At 46.9% G+C, this 10,000-nt stretch overlaps 2 protein-coding genes across 2 annotated transcripts in view; both read left to right on the forward strand.

The window, feature by feature from the left end:
- The window catches only part of LOC311080854 (glutamate receptor ionotropic, kainate 2), a 60,141-nt gene that overhangs the window by 32,286 nt on the left and 17,855 nt on the right, over positions 1-10,000 (forward strand). The window lies entirely within an intron of this gene.
- Positions 1-10,000, forward strand: part of naga (N-acetylgalactosaminidase, alpha) — a 45,860-nt gene that overhangs the window by 2,790 nt on the left and 33,070 nt on the right. The gene's annotated exons all lie outside the window — the stretch shown is intronic.

Consider the following 10,000-nt stretch of genomic DNA (forward strand, 5'->3'; position numbering starts at 1 on the left):
CACACACACCTCAGCACATACACACACACCTCATCACATACACATACACACACACCTCATCACACACACACACACACCTCATCACATACACACACACACACACCTCATCACATACACACACACACACACACCTCAGCACATACACACCTCATCACATACACACACACACACACACACACACCTCAGCAAATACACACACACACACACACCTCATCACATACACACACACCTCAGCAAATACACACACACACACACACACCTCAGCACATACATACACACACACACCTCAAATACACACACACCTCATCACATAAACACACACACCTCAAATACACACGCACACACACACACCTCATCACATACACACACACACACACACACCTCAAATACACACACACCTAATCACACACACACACACACCTCAAATACACACACACCTCTTCACATACATACACACACACACCTCAAATACACACACACCTCAGCACATACACACACACACACACACACACACACCTCAGCAAATACACACACACCTCAGCAAATACACACACACCTCAAATACACACACACCTCAGCACATACACACACACACACACACACACCTCAGCAAATACACACACACACACACCTCAGCAAATACACACACACCTCAGCAAATACACACACACCTCAAATACACACACACCTCAGCACATACACACACACACACACACACACCTCAGCAAATACACACACACACACACACACCTCAGCAAATACACACACCTCAGCAAATACACACACACCTCAGCAAATACACACACACCTCAGCAAATACACACACCTCAGCAAATACACACACACCTCAGCAAATACACACACACCTCAAATACACACATCTCAGCAAATACACACACCTCAAATACACACATCTCAGCAAATACACACACCTCAAATACACACATCTCAGCAAATACACACACCTCAGCAAATACACACACCTTAAATACACACACCTCAAATACACACACACCTCAAATACACACATCTCAGCAAATACACACACCTCAGCAAATACACACACCTTAAATACACACACCTCAAATACACACACACCTCAAATACACACATCTCAGCAAATACACACACCTCAAATACACACACCTCAAATACACACACACCTCAAATACACACATCTCAGCAAATACACACATCTCAGCAAATACACACATCACTAACATAATAATACTAAAAATATATTTTTTAGCTGAAATAAAATAAAATATAAATATTAGAATATTAGAATAAAAAAACAAACAAAATTTTGGCTGATTAATGTTAGGGTTATGGTTATGGTTAGTACATTCAGTACATCAGTTTGATCTGATAAAGTGAGTTTGTGTGAATCTTCATCCTGTTAGAGTGTTCTTTGTGTTCTGACTGCAGGTGTGTGTTTGTGTGCGTGTGTGTGTGTGTGTCATTATTTCAGACATCACTCTTTGTGTTCTGACTGCTGGTGTGTGTGTGTGTGTGTGTGTGTGTGTGTCATTATCTCAGACATAAATCACTCTTTGTGTTCTGACTGCAGGTAATTTGTGAGAATGACACACTGTACCTGCAGTCTTTGAAGTGAAATATCATCCTGAGGAACAATGTGTCTCTCACACACACAGACGAACACAGAGAGAGTGAAAACACACGTCATGATGACAATAAAACACAATACGATTCATATAGAGAGAAATGAACACCTTCTGATATAAAGCCTCTACTGTACATGTGAAATTACAACTTATTAGAGTTTTTTTCAATTGTTTACACACAATTTTGAAAACCGGGTTCTTTTTTTCAAAACAGAATCACAATTATCCAAACACCACACTCAATTTGCATAATTCCTAGATTGTTTCAAAATGACACGCTTCAGTCAAAACATACACACTTCAGTCAAAACATACACACATATTTGTGAAAATGCTATTAGTTTTCATTTAACCAACACAGTCCTCAATGATCAGACACTATTGCAGCCAGTTACACACAGCTGTGATACATATAAAACACATTTGTAAAAAAACTAATTTTAGGAAATAGCATGTGCTAGATTTTTGGCCAGACATTGTTATGTAAGGGATAATTTAGATGACAAAAAAAAAAAAATAGTGACATACCCACAACATTCTTCATGATTAGTTTGAGATATAGGGAGAATGTACACAAATAGGCCTACTATAAACTTACCAAGCACTGCACAACACTGATGCTGCAGACTGAATATTTCAAGTATTTATTTCAATACTTACACAGTATTTCTTACCATAATCAGTTACAGTAATCAACCAACAATGAAATCAATGAAACAAATAAAATCTGTAGACAAATAAAAATTACTGCATGAAGTACATACACTTTGACTCTGAAGAAAAACTACTGTAAAACCAACAAGAATACTGTAACTATTCATCATCTCTCCGTCTGGCTGGATCAGGCCATAAGATTTCATCCACATCACAGGCTATGTCTTCAATGGCATAAGTCCTTCCCTACCTCTTCCTCTACCTCCTTCTCCTCTTCCTCTACCTAGGCCTCTTCCTCTATCTCCTTCTTCTCCTCTTCCTCTATCTCCTTCTTCTCCTCTTCCTCTACCTGGGCCTCTTCCTCTACCTCCTTCTCCTCTTCCTCTACCTAGGCCTCTTCCTCTATCTCCTTCTTCTCCTCTTCCTCTATCTCCTTCTTCTCCTCTTCCTCTACCTGGGCCTCTTCCTCTACCTCCTTCTCCTCTTCCTCTACCTAGGCCTCATCCTCTATCTCCTTCTTCTCCTCTTCCTCTATCTCCTTCTTCTCCTCTTCCTCTACCTGGGCCTCTTCCTCTACCTCCTTCTCCTCTTCCTCTACCTCCTTCATCTCCTCTTTGAGCTCCCCCTCTCATTCTCACTCTTCTTCGTTTTCTTCTAGCTCCTTCCATTTTTGTTGAAGACAGGTGAACTCACCTGCTGCCTTTTATAGCACACCTGAGTGCTGCGTTTTCAAATTAGCACATGTGTGCTTCCACACCTGGTGGATGTGATTATCCAATTCGTTCATTAGTGTTGTCATTGGCAATCCGGGGCTTTGTAATGACAAGGAAGTAACCTCACAATCCTTAACTGTGTCTAAGGTGTGAAAATGTGTGTAGAGTTTTACAAATCTCTGGGTGCTTCTCAATATCCCTCCTCGTCTCCTCTCTCCTTCGTCCTCCATCCTATGACCCGGAAACCAATCGAGCTCAGCCATCTTGAAGGACATCTCAATTCTCTAATTGCACCGCGAGGAGTCGAGGATCGAGGAGTTAGGAGGCTTCCTGAGGAGTCATGAGCGAGGATACACAGCTGTATCCTACGCGGAAGAGTTTTATCGACTAAAACGTGACGCACGTCTAAATTCTCCTCCCCCTTCACATCGGTCACAATCATTTTAATTTATACTTTACCTTTGCAGTTTATATAAACCACACATCTCACATATTTCAACAGGGTATCTTGTTTTATTATTATTTATTATGAATTTCTTAAATAAACAAACTTCAACAACATAAGGGCAGATCCTTTGAGCGCTGCTGATGACGCGATGAAGTGACGCTCGAGTGATCAAGTATTCCAATGTATAAAAAAAGTTACATTCGATTCCTCCGTCCTCGCGTCTTTTCCTTGCAGCCTTCCCTCGCTTCCTACAGGGGGCGGAGCTGAGACGCGAGGAAAGGAAACGAGGAAAGGAAACGAGGATGCACAAATAAGAAATGAGAAGCACCCACTGTGTGTAATGTTTTGCAAAAAGGGTGAAGCAGACATTGTGTGTAATGTTGTGCAAATCTGTGGAGGTGTTTTGCTCCTTGGAGTAGAATTTTGCAAATTGTGTGGAAATTTTTATTTTAGTGTGTAAACAATCGTAAAAAACTGTAATAAAACGAAAACTACAGTTATTGAGGTTTGAATGATAAAAACAAGGTGAATTCATGATAAAACTATTCATTTTAAATGATTTGTACAACAAATCATTGTTTGGGAGGACTTTGAGGAGTGATGTTTTTGGAAACAGAAACAGAAAAAGACAAACACTGTAATGTCTGGACGAGGAAGAGGAAGAGCAAGGGGCCCAGGGAGAAGACCAGGTCCAGTGAGAGGAGCAGTGAGAGGTGCAGGAGCAGTGAGAGATGCAGGAGCAGTGAGAGATGCAGGAGCAGTGAGAGGAGCAGTGAGAGGAGCAGGAGCAGTGAGAGATGCAGGAGCAGTGAGAGGAGCAGGAGCAGTGAGAGATGCAGGAGCAGTGAGAGGAGCAGGAGCAGTGAGAGATGCAGGAGCAGTGAGAGATGCAGGAGCAGTGAGAGGAGCAGTGAGAGGAGCAGGAGCAGTGAGAGATGCAGGAGCAGTGAGAGATGCAGGAGCAGTGAGAGGAGCAGTGAGAGGTGCAGGAGCAGTGAGAGATGCAGGAGCAGTGAGAGATGCAGGAGCAGTGAGAGGAGCAGTGAGAGGAGCAGGAGCAGTGAGAGATGCAGGAGCAGTGAGAGATGCAGGAGCTGTGAGAGATGCAGGAGCAGTGAGAGGAGCAGTGAGAGGAGCAGGAGCAGTGAGAGATGCAGGAGCAGTGAGAGGAGCAGGAGCAGTGAGAGATGCAGGAGCAGTGAGAGATGCAGGAGCAGTGAGAGGAGCAGTGAGAGGAGCAGGAGCAGTGAGAGATGCAGGAGCAGTGAGAGATGCAGGAGCTGTGAGAGGAGCAGTGAGAGGTGCAGGAGCAGTGAGAGGAGCAGTGAGAGGAGCAGGAGCAGTGAGAGATGCAGGAGCAGTGAGAGATGCAGGAGCAGTGAGAGGAGCAGTGAGAGGAGCAGGAGCAGTGAGAGATGCAGGAGCAGTGAGAGGAGCAGGAGCAGTGAGAGATGCAGGAGCAGTGAGAGATGCAGGAGCAGTGAGAGGAGCAGTGAGAGGAGCAGGAGCAGTGAGAGATGCAGGAGCAGTGAGAGATGCAGGAGCAGTGAGAGGAGCAGTGAGAGATGCAGGAGCAGTGAGAGATGCAGGAGCAGTGAGAGATGCAGGAGCAGTGAGAGGAGCAGGAGCAGTGAGAGATGCAGGAGCAGTGAGAGATGCAGGAGCAGTGAGAGGAGCAGTGAGAGGAGCAGGAGCAGTGAGAGATGCAGGAGCAGTGAGAGATGCAGGAGCAGTGAGAGGAGCAGGAGCAGTGAGAGATGCAGGAGCAGTGAGAGGAGCAGTGAGAGGTGCAGGAGCAGTGAGAGATGCAGGAGCAGTGAGAGATGCAGGAGCAGTGAGAGGAGCAGTGAGAGGTGCAGGAGCAGTGAGAGGTGCAGGAGCAGTGAGAGATGCAGGAGCAGTGAGAGGAGCAGTGAGAGGAGCAGTGAGAGGAGCAGTGAGAGATGCAGTGAAAGGAGCAGTGAGAGGTGCAGTGAGAGGAGCAGTGAGAGGTGCAGTGAGAGGAGCAGTGAGAGGAGCAGTGAGAGGTGCAGTGAGAGGAGCAGTGAGAGGAGCAGTGAGAGGTGCAGTGAGAGGTGCAGGAGCAGTGAGAGGAGCAGTGAGAGGAGCAGTGAGAGGAGCAGTGAGAGGAGCAGTGAGAGGTGCAGTGAGAGGAGCAGTGAGAGGAGCAGTGAGAGGTGCAGTGAGAGGAGCAGTGAGAGGAGCAGTGAGAGGAGCAGTGAGAGGTGCAGTGAGAGGAGCAGTGAGAGGTGCAGGAGCAGTGAGAGATGCAGGAGCAGTGAGAGATGCAGGAGCAGTGAGAGGAGCAGTGAGAGGAGCAGGAGCAGTGAGAGATGCAGTGAGAGATGCAGGAGCAGTGAGAGGAGCAGTGAGAGGAGCAGTGAGAGGAGCAGTGAGAGGTGCAGTGAGAGGTGCAGGAGCAGTGAGAGGAGCAGTGAGAGGAGCAGTGAGAGGAGCAGTGAGAGGTGCAGTGAGAGGAGCAGTGAGAGGTGCAGTGAGAGGAGCAGTGAGAGGAGCAGTGAGAGGTGCAGGAGCAGTGAGAGATGCAGGAGCAGTGAGAGATGCAGGAGCAGTGAGAGGAGCAGTGAGAGGAGCAGGAGCAGTGAGAGATGCAGGAGCAGTGAGAGATGCAGGAGCTGTGAGAGATGCAGGAGCAGTGAGAGGAGCAGTGAGAGGAGCAGGAGCAGTGAGAGATGCAGGAGCAGTGAGAGGAGCAGGAGCAGTGAGAGATGCAGGAGCAGTGAGAGATGCAGGAGCAGTGAGAGGAGCAGTGAGAGGAGCAGGAGCAGTGAGAGATGCAGGAGCAGTGAGAGATGCAGGAGCAGTGAGAGGAGCAGTGAGAGGTGCAGGAGCAGTGAGAGGAGCAGTGAGAGGAGCAGGAGCAGTGAGAGATGCAGGAGCAGTGAGAGATGCAGGAGCAGTGAGAGGAGCAGTGAGAGGAGCAGGAGCAGTGAGAGATGCAGGAGCAGTGAGAGGAGCAGGAGCAGTGAGAGATGCAGGAGCAGTGAGAGATGCAGGAGCAGTGAGAGGAGCAGTGAGAGGAGCAGGAGCAGTGAGAGATGCAGGAGCAGTGAGAGATGCAGGAGCAGTGAGAGGAGCAGTGAGAGATGCAGGAGCAGTGAGAGATGCAGGAGCAGTGAGAGATGCAGGAGCAGTGAGAGGAGCAGGAGCAGTGAGAGATGCAGGAGCAGTGAGAGATGCAGGAGCAGTGAGAGGAGCAGTGAGAGGAGCAGGAGCAGTGAGAGATGCAGGAGCAGTGAGAGATGCAGGAGCAGTGAGAGGAGCAGGAGCAGTGAGAGATGCAGGAGCAGTGAGAGGAGCAGTGAGAGGTGCAGGAGCAGTGAGAGATGCAGGAGCAGTGAGAGATGCAGGAGCAGTGAGAGGAGCAGTGAGAGGTGCAGGAGCAGTGAGAGGTGCAGGAGCAGTGAGAGATGCAGGAGCAGTGAGAGGAGCAGTGAGAGGAGCAGTGAGAGGAGCAGTGAGAGATGCAGTGAAAGGAGCAGTGAGAGGTGCAGTGAGAGGAGCAGTGAGAGGTGCAGTGAGAGGAGCAGTGAGAGGAGCAGTGAGAGGTGCAGTGAGAGGAGCAGTGAGAGGAGCAGTGAGAGGTGCAGGAGCAGTGAGAGGAGCAGTGAGAGGAGCAGTGAGAGGAGCAGTGAGAGGAGCAGTGAGAGGTGCAGTGAGAGGAGCAGTGAGAGGAGCAGTGAGAGGTGCAGTGAGAGGAGCAGTGAGAGGAGCAGTGAGAGGAGCAGTGAGAGGTGCAGTGAGAGGAGCAGTGAGAGGTGCAGGAGCAGTGAGAGATGCAGGAGCAGTGAGAGATGCAGGAGCAGTGAGAGGAGCAGTGAGAGGAGCAGGAGCAGTGAGAGATGCAGTGAGAGATGCAGGAGCAGTGAGAGGAGCAGTGAGAGGAGCAGTGAGAGGAGCAGTGAGAGGTGCAGTGAGAGGTGCAGGAGCAGTGAGAGGAGCAGTGAGAGGAGCAGTGAGAGGAGCAGTGAGAGGTGCAGTGAGAGGAGCAGTGAGAGGTGCAGTGAGAGGAGCAGTGAGAGGAGCAGTGAGAGGTGCAGTGAGAGGAGCAGTGAGAGGAGCAGTGAGAGGAGCAGTGAGAGGAGCAGTGAGAGGTGCAGGAGCAGTGAGAGATGCAGGAGCAGTGAGAGATGCAGGAGCAGTGAGAGGAGCAGTGAGAGGAGCAGGAGCAGTGAGAGATGCAGGAGCAGTGAGAGATGCAGGAGCAGTGAGAGGAGCAGTGAGAGGTGCAGGAGCAGTGAGAGGTGCAGGAGCAGTGAGAGATGCAGGAGCAGTGAGAGGAGCAGTGAGAGGAGCAGTGAGAGGAGCAGTGAGAGATGCAGTGAAAGGAGCAGTGAGAGGAGCAGTGAGAGGAGCAGTGAGAGGAGCAGTGAGAGGTGCAGTGAGAGGAGCAGTGAGAGGTGCAGTGAGAGGAGCAGTGAGAGGAGCAGTGAGAGGTGCAGTGAGAGGAGCAGTGAGAGGAGCAGTGAGAGGTGCAGTGAGAGGAGCAGTGAGAGGAGCAGTGAGAGGAGCAGTGAGAGGAGCAGTGAGAGGTGCAGTGAGAGGAGCAGTGAGAGGTGCAGTGAGAGGAGCAGTGAGAGGTGCAGTGAGAGGAGCAGTGAGAGGAGCAGTGAGAGGTGCAGTGAGAGGAGCAGTGAGAGGAGCAGTGAGAGGAGCAGTGAGAGGAGCAGTGAGAGATGCAGTGAAAGGAGCAGTGAGAGGAGCAGTGAGAGGAGCAGTGAGAGGAGCAGCTAATTTGAGGAATTTTGATGCAGTGAGAGGAGCAGTGAGAGATGCAGAAGGAGGTACAGGAGCAGTGAGAGGTGGACATGCATGGTGGTGGCATTCCAAGGGCTGCAAGAACAGTAGTCAGTGATGAAATTCGTGCCACTATCATTGACCATGTAATCAACCACGGTCTCTCACTAAGAGAGGCTGGTGAAAGAGTGCAACCCAATTTGAGGCGGTCAACGGTTGCCTCCATTATTCGCATCTTTCAACAAACCAACAGGTAAGTATTGCATTTTACATGGATTGTTTCTATTCTCACTTGACATGTCAATAAGGTCATACAGTAATGCATATGTTGATTTTTTTTTTCCCTCTAAAGAATGCAACGTCTTCCACCCTCTGGGGGAAGAGGAAAGCTCCTCAATAATGATCAAGAGCTTGCCATTGTAGAAATGGTTGTTGCAAATAATGCAATAAAACTGCATGAAATTAAAACTAGAATTGTGGAGGACCATGAGATATTTGGCAATATAGAAAGCATCAGCCTCACAACCATTACACGGACATTGTCCAAACACAGAGTGCGGATGAAGCAGCTCTACACTGTTCCCTTTGAGAGGAACAGTGAGAGAGTCAAGGAGCTACGATGACAATATGTCCAGGTATAGTGTATATTCAATTCAATGTCCAGTTCTATAAGCTTTGCACTTTGCAAGTAGGTAACCTACACAGTAATAGGTTACAGTACAGTATGGTATACAGTAATGACATGATATACATAAACTTTGTTTCAGAGAGTTATGGAATTGGAGGCCAACCAGGCCCCTCTATTCACCTTTCCTCAACCCCATAGAGGAGTTCTTTTCTGCATGGAGGTGGAAGGTTTATGACCAGATGTCCCTCCTTGAAGCCATGGATGCTGGCTGCAGGGACATCACAGTTCAAGATTGCCAAGGGTGGATCTGACATACAAAGCGGTTTTATCCCAGGTGCATCGCCTTGGATAATATCAGATGTGATGTTGACGAAAACATGTGGCCTAACCCTGAAGATCGCAGGGATTAGATAAATTAATTTTGTGCTATTTTTAGTTCCCCCCTTTTTATCTGGGCTTTTTGCTGTTTTTTTTTTCTTTTCAGAATGCTCTTATATATGATATTTTGTTCACTAAGCAATACTGTAAACTTTTTCTGTTCTATTATACTGTATTTCTACTGTACCTCCTTTAGTAAACAATAAAGAAATAATAACTGATTTGCTTTTTACTGGAATGTGTTTGAATGTGAACATTACTGTACATGTGGACATACAGTTCCCAACCAAGAAAATTAGTGTAAAAGGTGGATTGCATGTTACCTGAAACATAAAAGTCTATGCAGTTTTTGTAATGTCAACAATAGCCAGTATTTTGAAACCTGGTGTACTTTGATTGACTGCATATACCTTGTGAAGTGAAAACAAGTGTTATTCTTTGAAAGAATAATTTCATTTTGAGTCAGATTTCCAGTGTTTTGGTAAAGTTAGTGTGTGCAGAGAAACATGTGTTCTGTTTTGAAATGGAGAGTTAGTATATATTTAACAAAATGTGGCCAATTGTGTTTTGTAGGTGTAAGTCTGTGTTAAGAGTTTAGAAAAATTATCTGAAGTATGGGTAAGCGCTTGTTAGCGATTGAAAAAAACTGTAAATCAATGCAATTTTTAGAGAAATGTGACATTATAGACATATTTTTTCATTTGTCTTTCATACAACATATTGAAAAAGATTAATCTGAAATGTTCAATCATTTATTTAATGAGTTTAATATATTTATTATTCAAGTAATATTTTT

The sequence above is a fragment of the Abramis brama genome (assembly GCF_963993115.1).
Source record: "Abramis brama genome assembly, chromosome: 4".
NCBI classification, from domain to species: domain Eukaryota; kingdom Metazoa; phylum Chordata; class Actinopteri; order Cypriniformes; family Leuciscidae; genus Abramis; species Abramis brama.